At 35.1% G+C, this 8211-nt stretch overlaps 2 non-coding genes across 2 annotated transcripts; both read right to left on the bottom strand.

The window, feature by feature from the left end:
- Nucleotides 1-4549: 4549 nt before the first annotated feature.
- Nucleotides 4550-4623, bottom strand: TRNAN-GUU (transfer RNA asparagine (anticodon GUU)). Its single transcript has one exon. It is a non-coding gene; the product is annotated as a tRNA-Asn (tRNA).
- Nucleotides 4624-7660: 3037 nt separating this feature from the next.
- On the bottom strand, nucleotides 7661-7734 carry TRNAN-GUU (transfer RNA asparagine (anticodon GUU)). Its single transcript has one exon. It is a non-coding gene; the product is annotated as a tRNA-Asn (tRNA).
- Nucleotides 7735-8211: the final 477 nt, after the last annotated feature.

Genomic DNA, 8211 nt, shown 5'->3' with positions numbered 1-8211 from the left:
ACGTGAAAGTGTTTTCTAATGGATATAATCAGTAAGGGAAGATGAACCAGCAGAACTGAACTTAAACTGTTTAAAAGTTTCTAACTTGGATCATTTCTTACAAATGTACACTATAATATGAACATGTGCAAAGTAAGAAATAACAGGATTATTCCCTGTGAATTGAGAATTTTGTCAGGGTGTCAAAATATCTTAGTCATGATGGGGGTGAATCAATTTAGTTATAAAAGGGTTGAAATAGGGGGATTTCAGTTAGTCCAAGGATCCTAGTATATGAGAACTTATTTGCAGTGTTATGAAAAATTCTGGTGATGTATTCACAATGATAGATGTGCCAAATTGTATTTAGAATAAAGATAGAGAATGGTGGAACTGAGTTTTTTCAATATAAAGCTATATGGCATTTGGTAGCACTCAAAATATGTGTTATAAATTTGTGGGTATACTTAGGAATATCAGAAATATAATGAGATAAAAGGGAATATGACAGGGAGTTGGGCATTAAAATTCCGATGAGAAGGTAAGTAAGACAATGTATCTCTGTCCACAATGGAAGTAAGTTGGGACAGTGCCACCAGATGTGGGACAGTTTCCTCAGCCCCACAAAGTCTCCAACACAATGGTGATAAAGAAGGAAACATTTTATGAAATCATTAAGGTACTAAATACCAACGATAATGGGATTTCACTAAACTTGAGGCTAATGGAAGTTTTTGAGATGTTATTTCTAAATGTAATCCAGTCCGCATTCTCCAGATAAGATTTTGCAACCAAAATTTGCTGCAATATATCAAGTGAAGAATAACATTCCAGACCAAAATTCTTCACTGTTTTTATTTTCTTCTGATGCCCCAGAAGAATGCGGAGTGACATATAGTTGTCTTGAAAATTACATGCAAACAATTTGGGGTTGATTCAAAGAGCTGATACACCACATTTCCTGTGAGTAACTGACTATAAGCCACACTTATGGTAGCTCCAAACTTGCAGCAATTTGTTGTAGCCCCATAATGCTACATAAAAAAGTGATATTGGATTGCTAGGGGTCCAATTTCAACTGCTGTAACTGGTGTTACTATACTGTTGCAAGGTTAACTTACCCCCTTTGTAAATGATTGAATCAACTTCTCAGAATTAACCCAGTGGATCCCAGTATTGTGTACATATTAATACATTTTTCTTATTCTTCTGGCTAAAAGTCACTGTGAATTTTTAGCTTATTCTCTATGTCTTCTTAGGACTGATCACTTGTTTTCAATTTGTAAAGTTCTTTCTAGTATTATCTAACACTAGCTGGAAAGCCATGGATGTAGAGTTAGTAAAGTCATAGCTGTTAATTTCCATGTAAGTTTGTGTATTGAGGTAAAATGAAGACAAATGCCTGGTAAATTTTGTCAAATACCACAAAATAACAAATACTAAACACGTCCCTGGGTGGTCTTGAACTACCAACCTTTCGGTTAACAGCCGAACTCGCTAACCAATTGCGCCTCAGAGACACGTGAAAGTGCTTTCTAATGGATATTATCAGTAAGGGAAGATGAACCAGCAGAACTGAACTTAAACTGCATGAAAGTTTCTAACTTGGATCATTTCTTACAAATGGACACTATAATATGAACTTGTGCAAAGTAAGAAATAACAGGATTATACCCTGTGAATTGAGAATTTTGTCAGGGTGTGAAAATATCTTAGTCATGATGAGGGCAAATCAATCCAGTTATAAAAGGGTTGAAATAGGGGGATTTCAGATAGTCCAAGGATCCAAGTATATGAGAACTTATTTGCAGTGTTATGAAAAATTCTATTGATGTATTCACAATGATAGATGTGCCAAATTGTATTTAGAATAAAGATAGAAAATGGTGGAACTGAGTTTTTTCAATATAAAGCTATATGGCATTGGGTAGCACTCAAAATATGTGTTATAAATTTGTGGGTATACTTAGGAATATCAGAAATATAATGAGATAAAAGGGAATATGACAGGGAGTTGGGCATTAAAATTCCTATGAGAAGGTAAGTAAGACAATGTATCTCTGTCCACAATGGAAGTAAGTTGGGACAGTGCCACCAGATGTGGGACAGTTTCCTCAGCCCCACAAAGTCTCCAACACAATGATGATAAAGAAGAAAACATTTAATGAAATCATTAGTGTACTAAATACCAACGATAATGGGATTTCACTAAACTTGAGGCTAATGGATGTTTTTGAGATGTTATTTCTAAATGTAATCCAGTCTGCATTCTCCAGATAAGATTTTGGAACCAAAATTTGCTGCAATATATCAAGTGAAACATAACATTCCTGATCAAAATTCTTCACTGTTTTTATTTTCTTCTGATGCCCCTGAGGACTGCTGAGTTACATATAGTTGTCTTGAAAATTACATGCAAACAATTTGGGGTTGATTCAAAGAGCTGATAAACCACATTTCTTGTGAGAAACTGACTATAGGAATCATTTATGGTAGCTCCAAACTTGCACCAATTTGTTGTAGCCCCATAATGCTGCATAAAAAAGTGATATCGGGTTGCTAGGGGTCCAATTTCAACTGCTGTAACTGGTGTTACTATAATGTTGCAAGGTTAACTTACCCGCTTTGTAAAAAATTGAATCAACTTCTCAGAATTAACCCAGTGGATCCCAGTATCTGGTATATATTAATACATTTTTATTATTCTTCTGGCTAAAAGTCACTTTGAATTTTTAGCTTATTCTCTATATCTTCTTAGGACTGATCACTTGTGTTCAATTTGTAAAGTTCTTTCTAGTATTATCTAACACTAGCTGGAAAACCATGGATGTAGAGTTAGTAAAGTCATAGCTGTTAATTTCCATGTAAGTTTGTGTATTGAGGTAAAATGAATACAAATGCCTGGTAATTTTTGTCAAATACAGAATCCTCCTGCCACAGAATAACAAATACTAAACATGTCCCTGGGTGGGATGGAACCACCAACCTTTCGGTTAACAGCCAAACGCGCTAACCAATTGCACCACAGAGACACGTGAAAGTGTTTTCTAATGGATATAATCAGTAAGGGAAGATGAACCAGCAGAACTGAACTTAAACTGTTTAAAAGTTTCTAACTTGGATCATTTCTTACAAATGTACACTATAATATGAACATGTGCAAAGTAAGAAATAACAGGATTATTCCCTGTGAATTGAGAATTTTGTCAGGGTGTCAAAATATCTTAGTCATGATGGGGGTGAATCAATTTAGTTATAAAAGGGTTGAAATAGGGGGATTTCAGTTAGTCCAAGGATCCTAGTATATGAGAACTTATTTGCAGTGTTATGAAAAATTCTGGTGATGTATTCATAATGATAGATGTGCCAAATTGTATTTTTAATAAAGATAGAGAATGGTGGAACTGAGTTTTTTCAATATAAAGCTATATGGCATTTGGTAGCACTCAAAATATGTGTTATAAATTTGTGGGTATACTTAGGAATATCAGAAATATAATGAGATAAAAGGGAATATGACAGGGAGTTGGGCATTAAAATTCCTATGAGAAGGTAAGTAAGACAATGTATCTCTGTCCACAATTGAAGTAAGTTGGGACAGTGCCACCAGATGTGGGACAGTTTCCTCAGCCCCACAAAGTCTCCAACACAATGGTGATAAAGAAGGAAACATTTTATGAAATCATTAAGGTACTAAATATCAACGATAATGGGATTTCACTAAACTAGAGGCTAATGGATGTTTTTGAGATGTTATCTCTAAATGTAATCCAGTCCTCTTGGTGTGAGTGGTGTAAATGCTTTTAACATCAAAGGGGAATTAGCTCAAATGGTAGAGCGCTCGCTTTGCATGCGAGAGGTAGCGGGATAGATGCCCGCATTCTCCAGATAAGATTTTGGAACCAAAATTTGATTCAATATATCAAGTGAAGAATAACATTCCTGACCAAAATTCTTCACTGTTTTTATTTTTTTCTGATGCCCCAGAGGAATGCTGAGTTACATATAGTTGTCTTGAAAATTACATGCAAACAATTTGGGGTTGATTCAAAGAGCTGATAAACCACATTTCTTGTGAGAAACTGACTATAGGCATCATTTATGGTAGCTCCAAACTTGCACCAATTTGTTGTAGCCCCATAATGCTGCATAAAAAAGTGATATCGGGTTGCTAGGGGTCCAATTTCAACTGCTGTAACTGGTGTTACTATAATGTTGCAAGGTTAACTTACCCCCTTTGTAAATAATTGAATCAACTTCTCAGAATTAACCCAGTGGATCCCAGTATCTGGTATATATTAATACATTTTTATTATTCTTCTGGCTAAAAGTCACTTTGAATTTTTAGCTTATTCTCTATATCTTCTTAGGACTGATCACTTGTGTTCAATTTGTAAAGTTCTTTCTAGTATTATCTAACACTAGCTGGAAAACCATGGATGTAGAGTTAGTAAAGTCATAGCTGTTAATTTCCATGTAAGTTTGTGTATTGAGGTAAAATGAATACAAATGCCTGGTAATTTTTGTCAAATACAGAATCCTCCTGCCACAGAATAACAAATACTAAACATGTCCCTGGGTGGGATGGAACCACCAACCTTTCGGTTAACAGCCGAACGCGCTAACCAATTGCACCACAGAGACACGTGAAAGTGTCTTCTAATGGATATAATCAGTAAGGGAAGATGAACCAGCAGAACTGAACTTAAACTGTTTAAAAGTTTCTAACTTGGATCATTTCTTACAAATGTACACTATAATATGAACATGTGCAAAGTAAGAAATAACAGGATTATTCCCTGTGAATTGAGAATTTTGTAAGGGTGTCAAAATATCTTAGTCATGATGGGGGTGAATCAATTTAGTTATAAAAGGGTTGAAATAGGGGGATTTCAGTTAGTCCAAGGATCCTAGTATATGAGAACTTATTTGCAGTGTTATGAAAAATTCTGGTGATGTATTCACAATGATAGATGTGCCAAATTGTATTTTTAATAAAGATAGAGAATGGTGGAACTGAGTTTTTTCAATATAAAGCTATATGGCATTTGGTAGCACTCAAAATATGTGTTATAAATTTGTGGGTATACTTAGGAATATCAGAAATATAATGAGATAAAAGGGAATATGACAGGGAGTTGGGCATTAAAATTCCTATGAGAAGGTAAGTAAGACAATGTATCTCTGTCCACAATTGAAGTAAGTTGGGACAGTGCCACCAGATGTGGGACAGTTTCCTCAGCCCCACAAAGTCTCCAACACAATGGTGATAAAGAAGGAAACATTTTATGAAATCATTAAGGTACTAAATATCAACGATAATGGGATTTCACTAAACTAGAGGCTAATGGATGTTTTTGAGATGTTATCTCTAAATGTAATCCAGTCCTCTTGGTGTGAGTGGTGTAAATGCTTTTAACATCAAAGGGGAATTAGCTCAAATGGTAGAGCGCTCGCTTTGCATGCAAGAGGTAGCGGGATAGATGCCCGCATTCTCCAGATAAGATTTTGGAACCAAAATTTGATTCAATATATCAAGTGAAGAATAACATTCCAGACCAAAATTCTTCACTGTTTTTATTTTCTTCTGATGCCCCAGAGGAATGCGGAGTGACATATAGTTGTCTTGAAAATTACATGCAAACAATTTGGGGTTGATTCAAAGAGCTGATACACCACATTTCCTGTGAGTAACTGACTATAAGCCACACTTATGGTAGCTCCAAACTTGCAGCAATTTGTTGTAGCCCCATAATGCTGCATAAAAAAGTGATATTGGGTTGCTAGGGGTCCAATTTCAACTGCTGTAACTGGTGTTACTATACTGTTGCAAGGTTAACTTACCCCCTTTGTAAATGATTGAATCAACTTCTCAGAATTAACCCAGTGGATCCCAGTATCGTGTACATATTAATAAATTTTTCTTATTCTTCTTGCTAAAAGTCACTGTGAATTTTTAGCTTATTCTCTATATCTTCTTAGGACTGATCACTTGTTTTCAATTTGTAAAGTTCTTTCTAGTATTATCTAACACTAGCTGGAAAGCCATGGATGTAGAGTTAGTAAAGTCATAGCTGTTAATTTCCATGTAAGTTTGTGTATTGAGGTAAAATGAAGACAAATGCCTGGTAAATTTTGTCAAATACCACAAAATAAGAAATACTAAACACTTCCCTGGGTGGTCTTGAACTACCAACCTTTCGGTTAACAGCCGAACGCGCTAACCAATTGCGCCTCAGAGACACGTGAAAGTGCTTTCTAATGGATATTATCAGTAAGGGAAGATGAACCAGCAGAACTGAACTTAAACTGCATAAAAGTTTCTAACTTGGATCATTTCTTACAAATGGACACTATAATATGAACTTGTGCAAAGTAAGAAATAACAGGATTATACCCTGTGAATTGAGAATTTTGTCAGGGTGTGAAAATATCTTAGTCATGATGGGGTCAAATCAATCCAGTTATAAAAGGGTTGAAATAGGGGGATTTCAGTTAGTCCAATGGCCCAAGTATATGAGAACTTATTTGCAGTGTTATGAAAAATTCTATTGATGTATTCACAATGATAGATGTGCCAAATTGTATTTATAATAAAGATAGAGAATGGTGGAACTGAGTTTTTTCAATATAAAGCTATATGGCATTTGATAGCACTCAAAATATGTGTTATAAATTTGTGGGTATACTTAGGAATATCAGAAATATAATGAGATAAAAGGGAATATGACAGGGAGTTGGGCATTAAAATTCCTATGAGAAGGTAAGTAAGACAATGTATCTCTGTCCACAATGGAAGTAAGTTGGGACAGTGCCACCAGATGTGGGACAGTTTCCTCAGCCCCACAAAGTCTCCAACACAATGATGATAAAGAAGGAAACATTTAATGAAATCATTAGTGTACTAAATACCAACGATAATGGGATTTCACTAAACTTGAGGCTAATGGATGTTTTTGAGATGTTATTTCTAAATGTAATCCAGTCTGCATTCTCCAGATAAGATTTTGGAACCAAAATTTGCTGCAATATATCAAGTGAAACATAACATTCCTGACCAAAATTCTTCACTGTTTTTATTTTCTTCTGATGCCCCTGAGGACTGCTGAGTTACATATAGTTGTCTTGAAAATTACATGCAAACAATTTGGGGTTGATTCAAAGAGCTGATAAACCACATTTCTTGTGAGAAACTGACTATAGGCTTCACTTATGGTAGCTCCAAACTTGCACCAATTTGTTGTAACCCCATAATGCTGCATAAAAAAGTGATATCGGGTTGCTAGGGGTCCAATTTCAACTGCTGTAACTGGTGTTACTATAATGTTGCAAGGTTAACTTACCCCCTTTGTAAATAATTGAATCAACTTCTCAGAATTAACCCAGTGGATCCCAGTATCTGGTATATATTAATAAATTTTTATTATTCTTCTGGCTAAAAGTCACTTTGAATTTTTAGCTTATTCTCTATATCTTCTTAGGACTGATCACTTGTGTTCAATTTGTAAAGTTCTTTCTAGTATTATCTAACACTAGCTGGAAAGCCATGGATGTAGAGTTAGTAAAGTCATAGCTGTTAATTTCCATTTAAGTTTGTGTATTGAGGTAAAATGAATACAAATGCCTGGTAATTTTTGTCAAATACAGAATCCTCCTGCCACAGAATAACAAATACTAAACATGTCCCTGGGTGGGATGGAACCACCAACCTTTCGGTTAACAGCCGAACGCGCTAACCAATTGCACCACAGAGACACGTGAAAGTGCTTTCTAATGGATATAATCAGTAAGGGAAGATGAACCAGCAGAACTGAACTTAAACTGTTTAAAAGTTTCTAACTTGGATCATTTCTTACAAATGTACACTATAATATGAACATGTGCAAAGTAAGAAATAACAGGATAATACCCTGTAAATTGAGAATTTTGTCAGGGTGTGAAAATATCTTAGTCGTGATGGGGGTGAATCAATTTAGTTATAAAAGGGTTGAAATAGGGGGATTTCAGTTAGTCCAAGGATCCAAGTATATGAGAACTTATTTGCAGTGTTATGAAAAATTCTGGTGATGTATTCACAATGATAGATGTGCCAAATTGTATTTATAATAAAGATAGAGAATGGTGTAACTGAGTTTTTTCAATATAAAGCTATATGGCATTTGGTAGCACTCAAAATATGTGTTATAAATTTGTGGGTATACTTAGGAATATCAGAAATATAATGAGATAAAA

This window comes from Taudactylus pleione, unplaced genomic scaffold, assembly GCF_031769625.1.
Source record: "Taudactylus pleione unplaced genomic scaffold, aTauple2 ptg000174l, whole genome shotgun sequence".
NCBI classification, from domain to species: Eukaryota; Metazoa; Chordata; class Amphibia; order Anura; family Myobatrachidae; genus Taudactylus; species Taudactylus pleione.
This window is presented reverse-complemented; position numbering and strand designations above follow the sequence as displayed.